The sequence below is a fragment of the Pongo abelii genome, chromosome 13 (genome assembly GCF_028885655.2).
Source record: "Pongo abelii isolate AG06213 chromosome 13, NHGRI_mPonAbe1-v2.0_pri, whole genome shotgun sequence".
Lineage (NCBI taxonomy): Eukaryota > Metazoa > Chordata > Mammalia > Primates > Hominidae > Pongo > Pongo abelii.
In genome coordinates this window covers 77,510,958-77,533,093 of record NC_071998.2, presented here as the reverse complement: position 1 = coordinate 77,533,093, position 22,136 = coordinate 77,510,958, and the positions used below count along the sequence as shown (strand labels likewise).

Here is a 22,136-nt window from a genome sequence, read left to right as displayed (position 1 = left end):
GTTTGCTTAGGACAATGGCCTCCAGCTGTTTCCATGTTGTTATGAAGGACATGATTTTGTGTTTTTTTATGGCTGTATAGTATTCCATGATATATTTGTACCACATTTTCTTTTTCCAATCCAGCATTGATGGGCACTTGGGTTGGTTCCATGTCTTTGCTATTGTGAATACTGCTGCAATAAATATACAGGTGCATGTGTCTTTTTGGTAGAATGATTTATTTTCCTTTAAATATTTACTTAGTAATGGGATTGCTGAGCTCAACTGCTATGAATATGGAAATTTTGATAGAGCTATGATCCTTCTCACTTCCTGATAATACTTCCAAATTGTTTCTTAAAGCCTCCTCTACATCTACTCCCCTTGCCCACTTCAGGCCTTCATGATGTCTCACCTGGACCATTGAAATAGACTCCTCCCTCCTCTTCTTGCCTTTACTCTTAACCGTTTCAATGTATTTTTCACAGAGAAGCCAGAGTGCCAGATTTCTAGAAGGAAATCTCAACATGTCACTTTCTTGATAAAAACCTTTCAATTATTTCATGAACTACAAAATAAATTCATTTCCATATATAGATTATGTGAATAGATTCATTTATCTGTGTAACTCTTGTTCCTCATATAAGATTTAGTTAGGGCTTCACCTTATCTAAAAACTAGCGGGAAGATCTTGCTTTTTTTACTTTAGAGTCCTGTGTAAACCATCATCATTGCACACCTTACATTATATTGTAATTACCTGTGCAATACATTTTTCTTTTATTACATTATAAACTCCTTTAGGGAAGTTGCAGCTCTTATAAAAACTTTTTGGGAGCTTAACACAGTAGTACCTGGCATATGATAACAGGTCAAAAAGGATAATTGGAGAAATCTTTTTCTTATAAAAATACTATTGAGTGCTAAGTGGTTTAAAATAAACCAGGTTTTTCCATGAGCAGAGCTTCCTATTTCTAAATGAAATCAACCCTAAAAATAGGAGCTACTAGATATCAGAAACTAGAGATGTACAGTGTGCATAAAGAAGTCACAAATGTTCTCATTATGATGTTAATTTTCTTTTAAAAAGAAGGAAATGAAAACAGTGTTGATGTTCTAAATCAAGACATATGGTTGCCTCAGGAAGCAATTCTTATTTAATATCAGCTTTATTGAGATGTAATTAATATACACTATTTTAAAATACGTAATTCATTGTTGTTTAATATATCCACAAAGTTGTACAGCCAACACCTGTGTCTCATTGTAGGACATTTTTATCACCCTACAAAGAAATTCTGTACCCTTTCAGAGACACTCCACAATGCCGCCTCCTCCTCCAACCCCTGGCAACACTAATCTGCTTTTCATCTCTACGGACTTGCATATTTTTGGACTTTTCACATAAATGTAATCATATAATGTGGCTTATTGTGTCTGGCTTCTTTCATTTAGCATAATGATTTTAAAAGTTCAACCATGTTGTACCATGTATCAGTATTTCATTCCTTTTTACGGCTGAATAATATTCTATTGTGTGTGGATAGACCACATTTTGTTTGTCCGCTTATCAGTTGAAGGACTTTTGGGTTGTTTCTGCTTTTTGACAATTATGAACAATGCTGTCATGAACACTCATTTACAAGTTTTTGTATGAATATGTGTTTTCAGTTCTCTTGAGTGTACAGCAGGGAGTGGAAATGCTGGATCATATGATAACTCTGTACATATTTAGCATTTTGAGAAACTTCCAAACTATTTTCAGAGTGGCTGCACTATTTTACAATTCAAACAGCAATGTATGAGACCTTTAATTTCTTCATATCTTCATGAATACATTTTTTAAAATTTTAGCCTTCTTCATAGTTGTGAAGTAGTGTCTGCTTGTGGTTTTGATTTACAATTCCATAGAGACTAATGGTGTTGAGCATCCTTTCATGTGCTTGTTAGTCATTTGTACATACTCTTTGAAGAAATATCAATTGAAATCCCTTGCTTATTTTAAAATTAGATTATTTGTTCTTTTGTTGTTGGATTATAAGTGTTCTTTATATATTATGCATTCAAGTTCTTTATCAGAGAATATGCATATATTTTCCCCATTCTGTGGTTTGTCTTTTCACTTTCTTGATGCTATTATTTGAATCACAGTGGTTTTACATTTTGATTGAGGTCAATTTACCAATTTTCTCTGCTTTTGATGCCATATCTAAGATTTCTGGTATCATGTAAAGTCACAAAGATTTGCCCCTATGTTTTTTGCTAAGTGTTTTATAATCTTTGTTGTCGCATTTAGTTCTTTCATCCATTTGAGTGAATTCTTATATGTTGTGAGGTAGGGGTCCAACTTTATTCTTTTGCATGTGGATAGGCAGTTTTCCCAGCATTATTTGTTAAAAAGACTGTGCTTTCTCATTTAATTGTCTTGACATCCCTGATTTTGTAGAAAACCAGTTGACCATAAATGTGAGGATATTTTCTGGATTCTCAATTTTATTCCATTGGTCTATGTTTAGCTTTATACCAGTATCACACTCTTTTGATTATTGTAGCTTTACAGTAAGTTTTGGAATTGAAAATTGTGATTCCTTTTCGTTCTTTTTTTCAACACTATTTTGGATATTATGAGTCCTTTCCATTTCTGTATAATAAAGATTGTGGCTGGCCTTTGTCCTCAATTGCTGGGCGATAACCTCTGAGCCCTTGGAATTTCTCAAAAATAGTAGTTTCTTTGTTGTTCATTGTGGGCCTTTGGACCATACCTGTTAGTTTGTGCTGACAAGGTCACTCAAAATGAGTCTGTAGATAGTTTATGATAAGAAAATAACTCAGGATGGGGACTGTCCATGCTGGAAAGATCAACCTGTGATTAGAAGGCTAGGGCTTTGAGCCATATTACAGCATACCTGACTTGGGGGAGGAGATGGAGATTAGAGATTGAGTTCAACCATGTGGCCAATGTTTTCATCAATTATACCTATGTAAAGAAGCCTCAGTAAGAACTGTGGACACTGAAGCTTAAATAAACAACGGTGAACTTCTCTGGTTGGCAATTCATTCTGAGTGAGTAGGAGCACATTTCAATGCCTAAAGGGTGGCACAGCCTAAGGAAGATGGAAGCTACACATTTGGAATCCTCTCAGACTTTTTTTGTGTGTCTCCTCCTTTAGCTGGTTCTAATTTATATATAATTAAAATACTTCTTTATTTGCGGAAATGAAGCTGTTGTCATAAGTATAGCATTTTCCTATGTTCTGTGAGTCATTCCAGTAAGTTATCAAAGTTTCTCAAACTCAAAGGCAGTTGTGGAAACTCTTGAATTTTTATCCAGCTTGGGAGAAGTGAGGATGGACTTGGGGACCCCTGAACTTGCAGCTGGTGTCTGGATTAGGGCAATCTCATAGAGAACTGTGTCCTTAACCTCGAGTTAGGCTAACTCCAGGTAATCTTCATATAAATTTTAGGAAGAGCTTATCAATTTCTGAAAAAAAAGAAAGCTGGAATTTTATTGAACCTGTAGATCAACTGGGGAACTTTGCCATCTTAACAGTAGTAAGTCTTCTAATCCACGAACAGGGGATTGTTTTACATGTATTTAATATTCTCTCGTTTCTTTTAATTATATTTTGTAATTTTCACTGCATAAGTATTTCACATCCTCGGTTAAATTTGTTCTTAGCTGTTGTTTTTTTTTTTTTTAAATGCTTTTGAAAATGGAATTGCTTTCTTAATTTTATTTTTAGGTTGTTTGTTGTTAGTGTATGAAAATACAATTGATTTTTGTAGATTGATTGATATGGTTTGGATCTGTATTCCCACTAAATCACATGTTGAATCGTAATCCCGATGTTGGAGGTGGGCCTAGTAGGAGGTGATTGGATCATGGCAGTGGATTTCTCATAAATGGTTTAGCACCATCCTCCCTTGGTACTGCTCTTAGGATAGTGAGTGAGTTCTCATATGATCTGGCTGTTAAAAAATATGTAGCAACTTCCCCTTCTCTTTCTCTTGCTACTGCTCCCACCATGTGGTATGCCTTGCTTCCCCTTTGCCTTCTGCCATGATTGGAAGCTTCCTGAGGACTCCCCAGAAGCCACTATGCTTTCTGTACAGCCTGCAGAACCATAAGCCAATGAAACCGCTTTTATTTAAAAATTACCCAGTCTCAGGTTTTGTTTTGTTTTGTTGTTGTTGTTGTTTTTGAGACAGGGTCTCACTCTGTTGCCCTGGCTGGAGTATAGTGGCACTATCTCGGCTCACTGCAACCTCTGCCTCCTGGGCTCAAGCAATTCTCCCACCCCAGCCTCCCAAGTGGCTGAGATTACAGGCGCCCACCACAATGCCCAGCTAATTTTTTGTATTTTTAGTAGAGATGGGTTTTTACCATGTTGGCCAGGCTGGTCTCAAACTCCTGACATCAAGTGATCACCTGCCTTGGCATCCCAAAGTGCTGGGATTATAGGCATGAGCCACCGCACCCGGCCCCAGTCTCAGGTGTTTCTTTATAGCAATATGAGAATGGACTAATACACTGATCTTGTATCTTGTAAACTTGATGAATTTATTTACTAGTTTTAATGGTTTTTTAGTGGATGCCTTAGGATTTTCTGTATATAAGAATATGTCATTTCAGAATAGAAATAGTTTTACTGAAAGAAGTCTTTTATTTCTTCTTATTGCCTAATAATTCTGGATATAACTCTCAGTAAAGTGTTGAATAGAAGTGTCAAGAGTAGACATCCTTGTATTTTTCTTGATCTTAAGGGGAAAGCATTAAGTATAATGTTGGCTGTGGGTTTTTCATAGATGGCCTTTATCAGGTTGAGGAAGTTCCCTTTTATTCCTAGTTCTTTGAGTATTTTTATTAAGAAAAGGTAACTATTGTTTTGTGAAGAGCCAAGAAGAACAGCTGAATGAAACACCCTATAAAGCAACAATATGAGGCCTCTTCCATTTAGTTACTTCCTTATTTTCCATTCCAGTTGTGAATCTTGAGAACAGAACCTCTGAATTGTAGGCAGTTGCCAATTTATAGCAAGCATGTTACTCTGCTGCCATTGGAAACTTACAATGAGACACATAGCTCCCTATTAACCTATGGGCTATAAATTTGTTCTTCTGAGAATACCCAGGGGAAAGAATAAAGGCAAGGGGATGTAGAGAGCAGATTACTCTTCTCAGTACATCCAGTCCCCTCTCTAAGCAACTGTGCTGGCAGCTTACACACACACACACACACACACACACACACACAATTTCACAACAGCAAATACATTTTCTTCCTTATCTGTGACTGGTCAGAACACTAAACTATTAATATCTCCAACTAGATTGTCTTTAACTTTGTACAAAGGTGAAGAGATACCCTTCTACCCTCTATTGACCTGCATGCAAATCATCTAATCAAGAAAATATCCTGTTAAAGTGCTCCTGATTTCTGAATGTATGAGCAGCAAAGGGGCCCTGAATCAGAAATAATTATTTCAAGGAAATACCTTTACAGTTCCAAGAAAGTTCCTGCTTCTTTATGAAAACAAATTCTCTCTAAATGAGATATTAACTTCCTCAAACAGGAGGTGCTTAGGAAGAAAGGACAGGGGATTGAGAATGGGAGCTCCTTTACTCCCAGTGGGAGTTAGTCAACTCTCCATACCATCCATGCATCCTCATAAGCATGACCTTTTGTAGTCACCTGATCCTAACAACACAAGAAAGGAATTTTAAAAGGAGGTTTAGAGAGAGCAACTGTGCCAGAGACAGCAGTGACGGAATATTCACTTAGAAAAAGATAACTATCTGATTGTGATATTGCTGTTTGCATTATTCTAGGTATGCAATGAAGACTCTGCTTCCTCTTGCACATCTAGTCTGATTGATTGTAGTGACTGTCTTGTGAGGCTGGGTCAGGGCTCAGGGAAACAACGTGCAGTGATGAATTGGCAATACCTGGCAAGACCGGAGGCAGAAGATATGTGGTCCTGCCTGACTGTTTCTCCAGGGTCATTAGTAATAAACTTCCCTATTTAGTAGAAGAAGAAAGTAACAGAGTGGGATTGAGAATTGACTTTGAATTTTAGCTGGAGTTCCACTGTTGCAGATATTCTTGGATAGAATGCAAGGAAAAATACATTTACTTTTCATGATCTGGGAAACTCATCGAGACAACTGCCTTAATTTTTTTTCCTTTGTGTTGCAAATACCACTGCTATTTCCTTCTGAACAGGTAGTAACATGGTTTTGTTAACTCAAAGAATACAGACTTTGAGTCTCTTTCACACATATCTAAAACCACCCCTGGGACGGCATGGTATGAAAGGAAAGCCAGTTTCTTATTTTCCTCTCTGACCATTCCATTTTGTCTTGGCTGCAAGAGATGCTGTTGTGAAGCTCAGGTTAGGAGAGAAACAAAGCAACATCTCTAAGTGGTGTTAAGATGAGCCAGAGCTCTGGGAGCTACACCAGGGCATGAACAAGTGCCGTGTAAGCCCTCAGGAACACTCCCAGCTGATATGCCATGGAAGGAGGTCAGAATAGCTGATGGAAAAAATAAAAGTGCATAGTGATTGCCATGTAGCCCATGCACGGAAGTTTTGATGGTGTGTGTGTTCTCCAAGACCGCCAGTACAAGGTTCAAATCCTGGCTGTGCACCCGCAAAATTCGGAAGGTCCTGGACAATGTTTTATTTCATCTTTGAATTTCCTCATCTGTAAAAAAAAAAAAATAATAGTTGGGGGGCAGTAAGAATACCTAATTTACTGGATAAGTGGAGGAGTAAGTGAAATGATATATAGATAATGAACATACAATAGTGTGTGAGTATGTGCATAAAATTTTGTATATATTTCATGCAGATAACATTTTGGACATCAAGGATTAGAGATCCTCTGAAGTAGATTCGATCTTCAATACTAGGTTTTCTAACTTAAATTGGAATTCAGTGTAAATAAGGGAAAATATTAAAATCAGGCTGAAGAAAAGCAACATAGACTAAAGGGATTTTGTGGAACCAGGGAGAAAAAGCTAAGAGGAACAGAAAAATGTGATTTCTCCTCCAGCAACAAGGGCATCGGCAGGCATACTCCACACCTCTATGGTGCCTGGCAGAGGACACACTAGGTATGATGTCAATGCCTACCCATCTAGGATGAAAATCTTCCATTACTGGAGGGTCCACTAGAAGACCAGGTGTGCCTGAGTCCCACAACATCATATGTGTTCCTACTGACGCAAATGACAATCACTTCATGTGTCCATTTGACATGTAACGTCTTGAGCCTTGTTCAGTATTTGTGAAATTGACTTCAGTTCCAAAACTCAAAAGACAGAGGGTGGGGGCCTTGTGTTCATGGTTCATAGTCTCAGGCTGCTCGAAAACCTCCCAACTTTTAGCTAGAAAGAACTCTTGATTTACAATTATGCCATGATGGATTACCTGAAAACTCAACCTTCAGGCAAACTGTGATTAACTTGACCAAAGACATCTGGGAGAGCCATCGATGGCCTGAAATTATGATCTTAGTATTCTAGCCTGAAACTAGACACCACTGGAATTGCCCTTCTGCAAGACTTCAGCACAGGGGCCTTTGTTTGCTATCTCAACAGTTTTTTGTTTTTTCTTGGAACAGTTCAGCAAAAAACACATCCGCAGGAACAGCCTACAAAGAATCAAAGATGACTGTCGAGCTTAGCAGAAGTTGCTTTTTAGAAAACAAACTTCATCTTGCTTAAATGCTGGGAGAAAAGCAATTAATGCCTTAATGATTAGCAACTGCCAAATAAGTAAGTTTGTCAGAGCCATGGACTAAGTATAAAATTTAGTGCTTGAAAAATCATATGCTCACAATTAGCTGGGGTTTGCTGCTGGATACTGTAAAATCACAACATGCTGTCAAGATTCATTTTCAGGGGCTGTTATCGGCAGTGAGTAAAGGTTGAAATGAAATGCAAAACAGATTTACAGGTGCTAACATGAGCAATTTATTAGCATGCAGCAGGCTCCCCTTTGTTCTCTGGACAGCCCTGGGGACTTTGGTGCCTTCTTTTGTGCTGGGGAGTTGATGATCCAGCAGCAGCCCCAGAAGTAGGACTTAGAAAGAAACAAGAAATTTAAAAAAATCAGTAAACCCTCTCACCCAAAGGAGCCTTCCAAGAAACTATTTGGGCTTAAAAACTACAGTTGTAGAGACAAGCTACATATTTTCTTTCTGTCCATTTCCCTCCTAGCCAATACACTGCCCTCTAATCTGGGTCATTTGTTCTAAGGGAATTTGATTTTTTTTTTTGTCTCCACAAAGTCTAAAACCCTATGCTAATGAGGAAAAGAAGCCTACAAAGCTTATGCCCGTTTGCTCTAGAGGATATGGCTTATTCATGGAAGAAAAATCAGCAAATTCATCCATTTACTTTATGTTTGGGAGTGCCTTAGGAGCAAATGGGTGAAGTAAAAGTATCTAGGTGTATAAAATTAAGTCAACTTTCCAAAAGGGCCAGGGACAACGAAGCAAGCAAGAAGATAAAACCATTTGAAGATAACTGTTGTGGAGGCCTTTCACATTTTGAAAGACCAAACTCATCCTTTTAAAAGAAAATAAATGTAAATTAGGGGATTATACTTAACTCTGAATCATAAACGTTAAAAATTTTACTAGAATTTAAACTTCTCCAATGAATTAGAAATATTTTCTTCCAATGAGAAACAAGTGGATGGGGTTAGCAGCAAATATATAAGAGTAACACATCTTAGAGGATATTTTCACATGGCAGAGGAAGAATGGAACAAGTTGTGGGGTTCACCTTGGGGTGAAGGACCTCGGTCTGTCACGCCTGGCTCTTGCCATTGCCATTCCGGCTGTCATCGTTGTCTCTCCTTATCCCTGGACCTTTCTCCTACACTTCACCCCCTGGAAAGTCCATTCTTTCAATATTGGCTTCCTTTGTAATTTTCATCAGCCATTCATTCTCTGTTTAGTTGGCTTCCACTGATGAACAGGGGTGATGGTGGTGCGAAGGGAAAGAAAGTAAAAGAGGTGAGAGGCGAGGTAATGTGCAGAGTAGTCAAAACCAGGCCTTACAAGAGCCAAAAATAGAGCCCTTGAAATCATAACTATCATGGAGATCACTTCAAATAGTATGTCTCCTTCCTAGTCTTCAGGCGCACCCTGAAGCTTCCATTCTAGCAGGTCAAGGTCCTGCTTTTGACCTTGCCTTAGGTAAAAAGCAGGTTTCATGAAGGGATAATGGAGAGGAAAAACATCTATACTTAAAATAAAGATTTGCTTTCTATTTAGGACTTTTACTTTGGACCGTTGGAGGTGTTAATAGTTTACACGGAGTGCCCCTAAAGAAAAACCACTGTTGACATTAAAAATCTGCTATGGTTCACCTTATACTTGCATTACAGAGAGGCCACGTCCTGATGAACTTCAAGTTCAAGTCAAAACTTTAAGATGTATTTCCCTAAATAGATTTGCTATCTTCCTAGGCATTAAGGAATATCATATTTTCATTAGACATTTTTCTCAAGTCAATGAGATATTTCTTCCTGTTTCATGGGTCTAAGGGAAGATGAGTATTTTTCACTTGGAGGCCAGCAGGGAAAAGGTGAAAGGGGAAAAGCAAGAGAAGCAGGAAGGTGCCCTTGCTTGCAGCCACAGGCAGTCATGCTGCAACACTCTCTTGCTTCCCTTCCTCGAATTCCTCCTGAATGGGTCAGTAAACAGTAAGAGACATGGGAAATTAATATATTTCATTTGCAGGGAGCAAAGGTGGCTCTGGACTTGCATTCCTGCTCATGATGCTCACAGATAGAGAGGTGCTCTTTCAAGGATAAGGGGAGAACCTGGAATGGAGTTATAATGAGGACATGGGAAAGCTGGGGAGCTTTTTACAGATTACCTCTTTATTTGTTCCTGTTTCATGATAAAATATGTTACGATCTTAGATCATTGGCATAGTTGGAACTACCATTAATAGGTATGAAATATTCTTAGAAAGCTAATGATCCATTACATTTGAAAACGGTAAAGTCCAGCAGATATTATTGAATCAAGGCTAACATTGACGGAGTCCAGGAGCCCATCTGGTTTTGACTCTACTTTGAGCCTTAACTCTACCTTGAAGAGTTCTCCAGGTAGCAGAGCTCAATAAATGTTTGCTGTTGAATTAAGTGACTAGAATTGAATACAGGATGAAGGCCACATTGTAAAGTTGTGGGAAACAATGGATTTCTTTTCAGAAAATAATGTTGGCTGACCATTTGAAGAAAATACTAATTTTCATATGATTTAAAAAAGAATTTTCAGATGAATGAAAAGGCCAAATGTAAAGACCAAATTTGTAAATGTAGAAGAAAATAAAGGAGACTCTCTTTACAAGCTTGATATGGGGACAGTCTTCCAAAAGAAGATAGAATACCCAGAACCCATAATGGAAAAGAAAATCAGATATAATGACCTTAAGGAAATTTTTTTGAGGAATGAAAGACACTATAAACAGCATTAAAACACACACACACGCACACACACACACACACATGCACGCACACACACAAAACACAAAACAGTCTGGGAAAAAGTATTTGCAAAATATATAACTGTTAAAGGAAAGACAACAGACAAACCACACAATAGAACAATGGTCAAAGGATATGAGTAGTTAATCCACAGAAGAAAATTCAGATAATCAACAAACACTTGAAAAGATATTCAACCTCACCAACAATCAAGAAAACACAGACAAAAAGAAAGACAAGATACTATTTCTGCTGCCCACTTGACTGGAAAAAATGAAAACAATTGTGAATCAGGTGTTGGCATCCTGAAGACTCCCTTGCAGCATGCTGCTAGGAGTGTACATTGGTAAATTTGTGTAGGTAAATACCGAAATGTAAAACATGTGAATTACTTCACATCTATAGACAAACACCTGATGCATTTACTGCAGTAGAGTTAGCAAGACACAGGGGGACTAAAAGATCCAGAACTAGATTATTTTTGTAGGGGGTGAGCAAAAGTCAGGAAGTAGTGTAGGGTGAATTGGGTATTGTAGTGTAGGCAATGAATGGGTTAAAGAAACGGCCATGGGAAAGGGGAAGGGAGGGAGAGTTAGAGAGAGGAGCCTTCCAAGGAACAAGGGAGAGTCTTCATGGTACTGTTCCCATGGCCCAAGCCATTGGCCAAGAAGTCGTTCCTGGGCTGCAATCCACTCACACGCGTTTTGTTTATTGGGCTTACATTTTCTTGTGGCAGCCATCACCTGCAACTCTTTGTTTTGCCACAGTCAGCACCACTTACTCCCCATTGTTTTCATCTGGCCAGGGTGATTCATTTATGTTTTTGAGCTGGCCTCTGTCAAAAATTTCAAGTATTTTTGTCCCATGCCCTCTGGATTAAGCCTGCATTGTTTGTTGTGCAAGAAAATAAGATAGTGAGACCTGGAGTGCAACCTGATCTCATCCCTCATCCTCCATCCCTCTCCTGGACTTGTACATGTTTGGGAAAGTACCTGGATTCCCATGGAGTCCAAAGGGTAAAACATATCCAGACAGATAAGAAGTAACCCATCCCCATGCCATCCACAGGTCATCACTAAGACTCTGGGGGTAACAATGAGGGCCCAGAAACATCTGCCCTTAGGTGCCAACCTAGAAGGCAGGCCCCAGAGTGGAGCTTGAGACATCCCTATGGAATGGGAAAGGCTCAAACTCCCTGTAGGTTGCAGATAAATAAGGGGGACTATTAAACTTTATGTTTAGACATCATTTTTCTTGTTTCTTGATTCTGTGATGTTTACAGAACACAGGACATGTCCTTGTCTTTCGGAAGTTTACCCCTGAGTCCCAGAAACAAAGGCATACAAACTCAGTTGATAGAAACTCCACTTTTCCCTTTACCCTTGTACTGTCTCATTTTTGTCCCCTCCCTTTCTTTCACACCCCATCTTGAATCCCTCTGCAAACTCTGTTAGTGCCACCTTCAGAATAGATCCAGGGTCTGACCACTTCTCACCACTTTCCCTGCTACGGCTTTGGTCTAAGTAAATCCTCTTCCTACCTGGTCTCCCTGCTTCCACCCTTGCCTGGCCTCAATCTAGTCTCAATGTGGCAGCTAGAGTGACCTTCAAAAGTCAGAGGCCAACAGTTCTTCATTTAAAATCCTGCAATGGCTCCCTCTTCAGCCAGACTAAGTCAAGATCTTCATAATGGTCCAGGAGATCACATGTAATCTGTACCCCTCCACCCCATGACCTTTCTGACCTCACTCTCACTGGGCCCCCATCCCTCTCACAGCTGCACTGCTGTTCCCCCACCCCTCCCCTCCCACTTGTTCTCTCCCTCTTCAGGACTCCTGCACCATTCATTCTGCCAGCCCAGGCCACTCCCTTTGCTTGGCTAACCTACTTTTCTTTTGCGGGCCTTTGAAAGTCACCTTCTCAGTGAGACTGACACAGAACCATCCCCAACTAAAATTGCAGTCCGCTCTCTCCATATCTCCCTACCATGTTGTATGTTTTCCAAAGGGCTTAAAGTACCATGTATTTTACTTATTTATTATGTTTATTCTCCACCTACTAGAATTTTAGCTCCTCAAGAACAGAGATTTTTTTAACCTGTTTTGTTCCCTGGTATATGTAATCCAGAGGGCTGTGAATGAACGAATGAATTTATGAACGAAATGGTCATTAACTGATATGGATGGCTGTGTCCCCACCAAAATCTCATTTTGAATTGTAGTTCCCATAATCCCCAAATGTGGTGGGAGGGACTCGGTGGAAGGTAATTTAATCATAAAGGGATTACCCTCATGCTCTTCTCATGATAGTAAGTGAGTTCTTGTGAGATCTGATGGTTTTATAAGGGGCTTTTCCCCATTTTGCTCAGCACTTCTCCTTGCTGCTGCCATGCGAAGAAGGACGTGCTTCCCTTTCTGCCATAATTGTTAAGTTTCCTGAGGCTTCCCCAGCCATGCAGAACTTGAGTCAACTAAACCTCTTTCCTTTTTAAATTACCCAGTCTCTGGTATGTCTTTATTAGCAGTGTGAGAACAGACTAATATATTAACAAAAACTTCATTTGTTAAATATCTAGCAAGAATCAAGGATTAGTTCTAAAAATTTAATGAAATGGAGATGTCAGGTTTTCATAAATAAAGATGTATCACCAAAGTGCAAAAGGCCTTAATTTGAGGAATGGTTTATCCTTCCAGGTTGAATTCATACAGTTTAAGGACAATAGTGTGCAATTTAAAGATAGTGTGGTTCAAAAATAAAGACAACTCCCAACTTTTTAACCCTCTCCTGAACTTTGGTATTTGTTTATCCAAGTACTGGATTGACTCATTAGAACTAGGTATTTGGAATTGTATTTCAGGAATTCATAACTGCTTTTAATTACTGTAGCAAATATCCAAACACAAGAAAATAAACTGCAAAAAGATTAACAGGTATTAAGTACTATTTGACAGTGGATTCAAATGCTGTCAGATCTAAAAACTCAAGTCATGCATTTTCCAGCCGTTTTAAGTCTCAGAGCAGAGCTGAATGTCCTGAAAACTTGTTTCTACCGTGAAGATTATTAGCACCAACTGGGAATCGTCAGGTTGGCTCCAAAGTGGCTAATCTCAGAGATGCTGCTCCAGGAAAAAACTTTTTTCTCATAATTACAGGAGATTGCAACCATGGAAAAATAAAAGGCAGGAGAAATGGAGAAGTAGATACTCTGGAAATGTAATCTTGGTTAAAGAGAGAGAAACCACCTGACACAGAGAAAACAAAAAGCTATGTTTCCTCAGCCATGCACACAATTTAGTCCTGCTATTCTATTCTGTGAATATCTGAAAGTGAGATAGTCATAGCTCACATTTTTAACCTAAACAGAATTATCTTTTGTGACCATTGGCAACCTAGATTTGCTTAGAGTTTCTAGATATGAGTGTGAACTTATTTAAAAGTATTTTATTGTATTCAGGTTTTCGGTGCCTATTTTAACATTTTTTTCTTGTTTAAAAAATGCTCATTTTAGAGAATTCACACTGAAGAGTACAAAGAAAAAAACTAAAATCACCTCTAACATCACCATATCATTAACATTCTGACACTATTTCTTTTCAGTCTTTTTCCTCTGCTTGTGTGATGACTCCAGACCTCCATCTACATTTTCAACAGGTTGTCTTTCATGTCTACCCAGTGACCTCCAAACATTTTTGATATGACTGAGGGGTCAACCCCCTTTCTTATCATCACTTTGTGGAGAAAATACCAGGACTTTTAACCATTGGCTAGAATGCTCCATTCTGGGGACTAAAACTCAGGAAGTCTGCAGCAAGGCCAGGAGCCTGGAGGGAGGGTCCTCGGTAGAACAAGAGTCTGGAGGTCTAAAACATTCACCACTACGTGAAACACAAGTCTCACTGCCAGGTCACTGGTAGAAGTTTCTCTGGAAGAGGAGGCTCAAAGGCAAAAGGAAGGTCCTCCTTGCATTGCTGCTCAGGCCATGCAACTACAGCCTGGATCGCTCCTTGTATTTGCCCACTCAGGAGATACACTGGGTTTGTGTCAAGGCCCTTCTGCTGGGGTGGTCAAGTCAGGAGGAGGTTAACGTTAGCCGTACATTGTGCCTCAATCCAGCCTCTCCCTGGAACAACTTCAACCCTGGTTTTGGGCTCAATACCAACTATCAACCAATCTAAATGCAACCTTGTCATCACCAAGCAGAATATTAGTGGAGCTCTATAATGGGAATATTGGAGAGGTTGCCTCATTGCCCCCCTAAGAACTTGACCATGCAGTGGGTTAATGGGAGTGGGCGCATGCTTTATTTATTCATCTCATAAATACCACTGACTCCTATTTTTTTAATCACACTCTGGTGTCAACCAATCTCTTCTGTCCTCCATCTTCTCTGAAATGATTCAAAGCACATTGCTGCAAGTGAGTTACTGTAAATTGTCTCTTATTTGTTAAAACAGGATTGAATACAATTCTATAATTAGACAGCAGTTTTTTTTTGTTTTTTTTTTTGAAGGGAGACATGACTTTATTAGAAAAATAAAAAACAACTGAGGTGATGGGTTGGTCTTCAGCGGATGCCTTGGTGGATGAGGCTGCTTTTGACTGCGCTGGCCTTCTCCCGCTCCCGCCGCCACGCAGGGTCCAACTCAAAACAGTGCCATAGCCTCAGGGTCTCATCTGCTGCTGCGGATGCTACTGTGGCCCCATCTGGGCTCATGGTCAGACTCAGGACCCTGGATGTGTGACCTTTGAGTTCAGCCACCTTGGCCATTGTTGGGTACTTCCAAAAGACCAGCTGGTTCTGTGCAAAGCCATGGCCTGAGATGAGCTCCTTGTAGTGGGGAGACCAGAGGATGGAGCACACCTGGGAAAGGGCATCTACGGCACTCAGACAGGCCCCAGAGCACACGTTCCAGATGCGAGTGTGTTGATCACTGGTGCCCCCTCCTGTTGCCAGGACATTGGACTGCCAGGGACACCATGCTACGGCCTTGACAGCCCCTTGATGCTGGGTGAATGTCTGCAGAGGAACCCAGCCACCCTCTCCAAGAGCACTAGGCCACACATTGACCAAGTTATCATTGCCACCACTGGCCAAATGTCATCCATTTGGGGCTCAGTGCAGCCCACACACTTCCTGGCTGTGGCCACTCAGTGTGGCCACATGGTGTTCTGCTACCTGAACATCATGGTGGTGGATGTGGCCAGAATGTGAACCACTGGACAGGATGTAGCTGTTCCAGCTTAGGGAGCCCACTCGGGCAGAGTGACTGGTCATATTTCGAAGCTGTTTCTGCTGCTGCACATCCCATAGCTGCACCTCAGCACTGCTGATGCCCACAGCCAAGTAGTTGCCCTCTTTGATCCAGGCCACAGAGGATACATATTCCCCAGGCTGCTCCATTTGCAAAAGCTGCAGGATGTCACCAGAGCTTGCGCTCCATGGGTACACACTGTTGTCCAGTGCCACGGCCAGTAAATTCCCAGAGCTCCTATCCACAAGGTACAGGTAGTAGTCATTTCAGATTTCAGGGGCATCCAGGATATGGTCTGGCAGGGAAGGAATGTAATGGCAGGCCTTCTGGCTGGAGCCAGGAGTGGCCTTTTGGCTGTACAGTACTTTCAGTCTGTTCTGGTAACCCTCTGGCGCATTTTGTGGTTTTCCACTGAGCCGAAGGATCTTGGCTTCTTCTACATCAAAACCGTTCAGGTTCAAAGTCCAGGCTTTCTGATGTTCCTTCTTGGTGGGCGTCTGGCTGTTTTCAGGCTGGTTCTCCTTGCTCAGGAGGAAGCTGGCCACCTCCATCTGGTCAGCACTGCGATGGGGGATATAGCGGTCACCGCCAGGTTTGCTAGGAGTGGTCTGTACCTTGGAACTGGATTTGCCAGGAGTTCGGCCCGGAGTCCTGCCGGCGCTGTGGGATCGGCTGGCGGCCCGCATGGGTGAGGGGGCCGGGCCTGCGGCTTCCTTGGCTTTGCGCTGCCAGGGCGCAGGGAGTGCACTGGGGATGGGTGCATCCAGCTGAAGCAGCGAGTGCAGGTCACTCTCGAACGCGAATTGTTTCATGGAAGCACCCGCAGGGGAAGAGGTCCTCGCAGTTGGTGCCTACGGAGCCCGTGCCCTCCGGAGCAAGTTGCCGTTCCGACCCTAGACAGCAGTTTTTAAAAGCATCAAAAAAAAAACAGAAAAACAGGCAATAAGTGAATATCATTGTCAGCTCCATTGCTTCATTATCAAATGGTTTTCAGCCACAGCTTATTCATGACGGTGTAGACACTGTTTTGAACATAAATAAATTATATTTAGGTACCACAGTACAAAAATCTTGAATATGTTTGAAATATACACAAAAATATAAAACAAAGGATGATATTATGATAGACACATACATGTGTATATTCACATACACATGTATATATATGTTCATTCATGTACATTTCTATGTGTGTATATAAATATGCGTACATTTTTGTATATATACATAAATGTATGAGCACCAATATTTTCTCTCTGTCTCTCAGGGAACATTCCTATATGACTATTTTTTTAAAATCCTGGTTAAAGAATATATTTTCTACCTTGCAATATGTTACAATTGAAAGTGAGCGTTGTTAACATAATAGAAGACAATAATTCTACAGAGAACATCTAAACCATTCACACGAACAGCAACTAATACCCATGAATGAACAAACAAATAAGATATGTACACTATTTATGTATGATGGTTTATTTCATACTTAGAGGTTCTGTATAAGAAAAAGCACAGGAGGAAAAAGGCTTTTCATATTCAGGAACATCTTGATACTTCAAGAAATATGTGAAGGAAAGAGAGGAAGGAGTGGGCCAAACATCGCTGGGATGAAATTTCTGGCATGAAAGAGTGCGGGTGAAGACCTGATGTTGTGAGTGAAAAAACACATGAAAGTATAATGCAAACACCAGATGGCTTGCAGAGAGAGAGAGAGATTTCATAGGTCCTAGGAAGAGACGGGACATTTGCAGGATACTGACAGCCCATCATCTTTCTAGAATATTGAGAAAAATTCAAGTTTTAACCTATATTTGTTCTTTATAGAGTCCCTTTACGTAATTCTGCTTTAAAACAATTCTTCCAGAAGGAATAAATGCAATTTATTTGCTATCCAGTAGAGCTGCAGGGATTTCCATCAGTGACTTCTTCCTTTGAGAATAATTATCTCGGAAGTTAAAGAGTACAGACATCATGGCATATGAAGATGCCTCAATGGCTTTGCAGGAAAAGTGAGTTTGCACAACAGCAACAGACAGCATCAGAAGTGGCCCTTTGAAACAGGAACAGGATTGGGAATTCCAAGTCAAATTTTTCTGCTCCTAAACCTTATAAACCTTTCTTCTCTGTGCTATTTGCTCCCCATCTTTGGTCCCCAGTGAAGATGTCCATCCTTTTACCCTAAGGCATTCTTGAAATTTATTTTTGGAAGCAGTCTTCCTTCTCTCTGGCTCTAATCCTCTCTTTCTTCCCTATTAGAGTCCAACCAGGATGGCGACTTGACTGGGTTTTACAGTTTCATTGATATGCATGAGCTCTATCAAACTTTTGGGAGTTTTTCTGAAATGTTTACACGGAAGGCACCTGGAGCCCATTGAATTTCCCTCTTCAGATGTTTAAGTTTTCTTCTGTCTTGGTGGCTACTGCCTCCTTCTCACTTTCTGCCTTAGGTCAAGATAAATGAGTTTTCCACCAAGAAAGCCATATGGATCTCTGAGGTTTTGAACTCTAACCAATGCTATCTCATTGATTGCCTTTGGGTTTCAGGGTCTTATTTTACGTCAGCCTCAGCCTCTCTCTTCTGCAGTTCCATATCCACATGAGCTACAAGAGTCCCATGTAGGTCCCTTCCTCTGCTAATAACTGTCTCATCGTACTGCTTCTGTATTCACTTCAGAGATAGAGGATGACATGGTAGAAACTTTTGGCAAACTTTTAACCAGAGAATGGCTTACATGGGAATTAATTATGCACTTGTTCATTTTACTCTATAGAACAATCCCATCTGTATTGGATCTTTATGTTCCATCTCCCATGCAAAAGAAGCACCCTACAAAGATACCTTCAGTCCAGGCACAGTGGCTCACACCTGTAATCCCAGAACTTTGGGAGCCTGAGTGGGGAGGATCGTTTGAGCCCAGGAGTTCGAGACTAGTCTGGGCAACAAAGAGAGACCCTGTTTCTAAAACAAAAACAAAAACAAAGATCTTTTCAGAGCCTGTTTAGTCTTTGGTCCTGGTTTAGATATAGGTATATAGAGAGAGCTATTTGAGTAATCAATTCCCAATATGGTATGATTTGAGCATTTGGAGAGGTCTTCTTTACATATCATAGTCCTTAGATTATTACCAATAAATATTTTTCTTTTGGGGTTAACATTACAGTAATAATATATTTTGAATCTAAAATTTGTATGGAGACACAGGACACAGAATATATAATGCTCAAAAAATGTAATGCTCAATGAAGTGAATGTCTCTATCATATTCTTTTTTGTTGTTGTTGTTTTTACATAGATGAGGCCTTCCTATATTGTCCAGGCTGGTCTCAAACACCTAGCTTTGCCTCATTATGTGCCAGGAAAACAGGCCTGAGCCACTGAGACTCTCAATATATTATTAAAATATGAACAAATTACTTGAAGTGGTACCCCTCAAAATAATATGTCATTTTCACTTTAATGTAAATTAGTCTTACTATAAAATCACTTTCCTGCTTTCAACAAGTTGCAATGTAAGACGGGACATTTTCTGAAATGGAGAGAAGATAAACATGAAGTAAGAAGCTTTGTCCCCAGCAGGCTTTTCCTGGCAGAAAATATGGACATCTGGGTGGTGTCATAGTCAGGAGGCCAGGAGGAAGGATTTGCCAAAATAGGTAAACTGGACAGTGCATGAAAACTGGTGCCTTTGCTGCTATGGGCCATCATCCTGTTGATAGTGAGGTACCAAGAGAAGTGCTGATGGTAAAGCCCTGTGTCCTCCCCATCCATGATCTTGGCCGAAAGCATTAACCTCCGAAGAGTCTCGGTGCTTTTAGAGACTTCCTGGTCTGAAGTGACTGCCTGTTGTGGACAAAAGCCGAAAACAAAGAACATAAAAACAAACTAAAAAGGTCAGTTGCTCAAGGATCTAGACAACTAGCCAACACCTCCACAAACAAACGGGAGTTTAATAGACTTTGCAAAATTACTTTTTTTCCAGTTCTTTCTTTTTTTTGCTTATTTAATAAAGTTGAAAATACAATGCAGTTCTGCGAAGCATTTTTTTTTTCTTTCATTGTGTCATTTACTGCTTTGCTTAAGGGGGAAAAGTCTTTTATACTCTTGCCAAAAAAGAAGCAGGGGAGGACTAAGAAGGAATGTTTTATTTGGGATTCCTGTCTGTATCCGTCAAAATGAAAGAATTGGCAAGATGATATTGAAATAATGGTGGATAGTCTTGCTGGCCTCATTTTGGACACTTTCTTGAAAAGGCTGTTTATTAGATTATGCAAAGCTCTTAAAAATTCAAAGAACTCTTACTTTGACAAAACATTTTTCCATCATCTGGTTAGAATTTCTGGGCCAGTTAGCTCAGATCTACTGTTTCCTCCCCATGTGTTCTGCAAACCATTGGGGGAGAGGGTCATTATTTCGCAGGAGTCAGGAATGAGATGCAATTATGGGGCCTGTGGACAGGAGAGATGATATCTTCTCCCAAGCTCACTAGCATAGAAGGCCACTTGTCTACATTCAGGAGTCGCTGATTGAATTTGGCCTGGTATATCCTACAAGTGCCTTATCAGCCAACTCTCCTCTTCTGTTTATTTAGAAAGAAACCATTGTGTTATGTGGTTATTCTTATGAGGCCTGCAGAACAAGTGCTGCCTTTGACATGCTGAGTGTGCAGTGTACACATATGCCCTTGTCTATGAGTTCACATGCATGCGAACACGCGCACAGCTCCAAATGCCCTCCTGCTTGGTATGAAGGGGAAAGCCTCAGACGGAGGCCTGCATCTCTGTAATTCAAGCAGATGGATTTGGAGCTGGCCAGAGGGTTTCCTCTCCTCCCTCTCTTCCTTAATATCTTGGGGGTCAGTTTATATTCAGAAATCCAGCGTATAAGAATGCTGGAATAGCTGCAATTTGGGGTAATTTGCCTGGGTTTGCATTTGTGCTTTCTTTGGCCTAATCTGCTTGAGACCTGAACTCAGGCTGGCTGCCAGCATTCACAAAGCATGTGGGCACCAGACTGATTGACCTCTATTTCTGTCAACCGAAAATGCCATCCCTCCCACTCCTTTAGCCTCTCACCCCAGGAAAAGTCATATACGGAACCTACTTGCCTGAAAATAAATTAAAATTTTCAGTAAATAAAGAAAGTAAATGTACCCATTTTCACACTTATCCCTCATTCTCCAAAGATGGAAACGTGTTAACAAAAGAAATGTGTCATCTAAAAGGGAAATCAATACCGGGCCAAAATTCATTCTCATTTATCAGAAGAGAGTTCACTTAGAAGGAAATATTCAGACACGTATTGACATGTCTACTGAGCAGCTCCCATCCTCAAGCAGCCTTGGGAATTCCAGACAAAGTTTCCTGGACCTTATTTAACTTGAGAAAGGGAGAGGGATGCATGTACAGTGTACTCTCATACAAGACAGCATGAAAGGACATAGATCTATTTTAGAGATAAAAGCAATCCGTACAGAGAGGGGATTCAGTTTGTTCTGGGAGTTGGGGAAGGAAGGTTCATGGAGGAGTCCCCTTCTAAACTGAAACTCTCTTCTACCAGGAACATACTGTGCACAGACATGGAATAGTTAATGGGAGCACTACTTTCACTTTCCAGGTGTGAATTGAAAAATACCACACACACACACACACACACGTATAAATATATATGTATGTGGTATGTGTGCACATGTATATATGTATTCCTATGTGTGTGTATATATGTAAATGTACATATATAGGGAGTGAGAAATTGTTGGGTTTTTTAAATGCTATCTTTAAAATGGTATCTCTTTTAAATTGTTGAAGCATTGTGATAAATTTAGGAGACGTTAAACAACACTTAATTTATGGAGATATAGGCATATATGCCATTATTGGTCAGGTTTATATCTACTTACTGATAGAATAGACATAATTTTCCACAGTGCTTATAGCTATATGTGATAAGAAAAATTGTTGTCTTTCTATTAATTTTAGTATTTTTTCTTTCAGCAACGCTACTACAGAGGTGCTCTACCTTACCTTCAAATAATATGTCTGGAAACACTGGTGGGATTTCTGGCAGACAGTAGCTATATCTGAGGTTCATATGTGGCAGCTGCACAACCAGCCCAGTGCAGCCTGTGGTGGTAGAGCATGACTTCCCTCGTTTGAATCCTGGCTCTACCTTGTTCACACTGCCTGATCCTGTAGTTACTTTAAGCTTTAATTTTCTTCTCTGTAAAATAAAGATCATGACTAGGCCTACCTCTTGGGATTGTTACAAGTCTTTAGTGGGATGATAAGGTCAGCCCAACATATCTGTGGGTTCTGCATCCAAGAATTAAATTATCTGGGGATGGAAAATATTTGGAAAAAAATAACAGTACAACAAGAGGAAATAATATAAATAAAA

General features: G+C 40.2%; 1 pseudogene; it reads right to left on the bottom strand.

Moving 5' to 3' along the window:
• Positions 1-14,894: 14,894 nt before the first annotated feature.
• LOC100448211 (cell division cycle protein 20 homolog) lies at positions 14,895-16,606 on the bottom strand (annotated as a pseudogene).
• Positions 16,607-22,136: the final 5,530 nt, after the last annotated feature.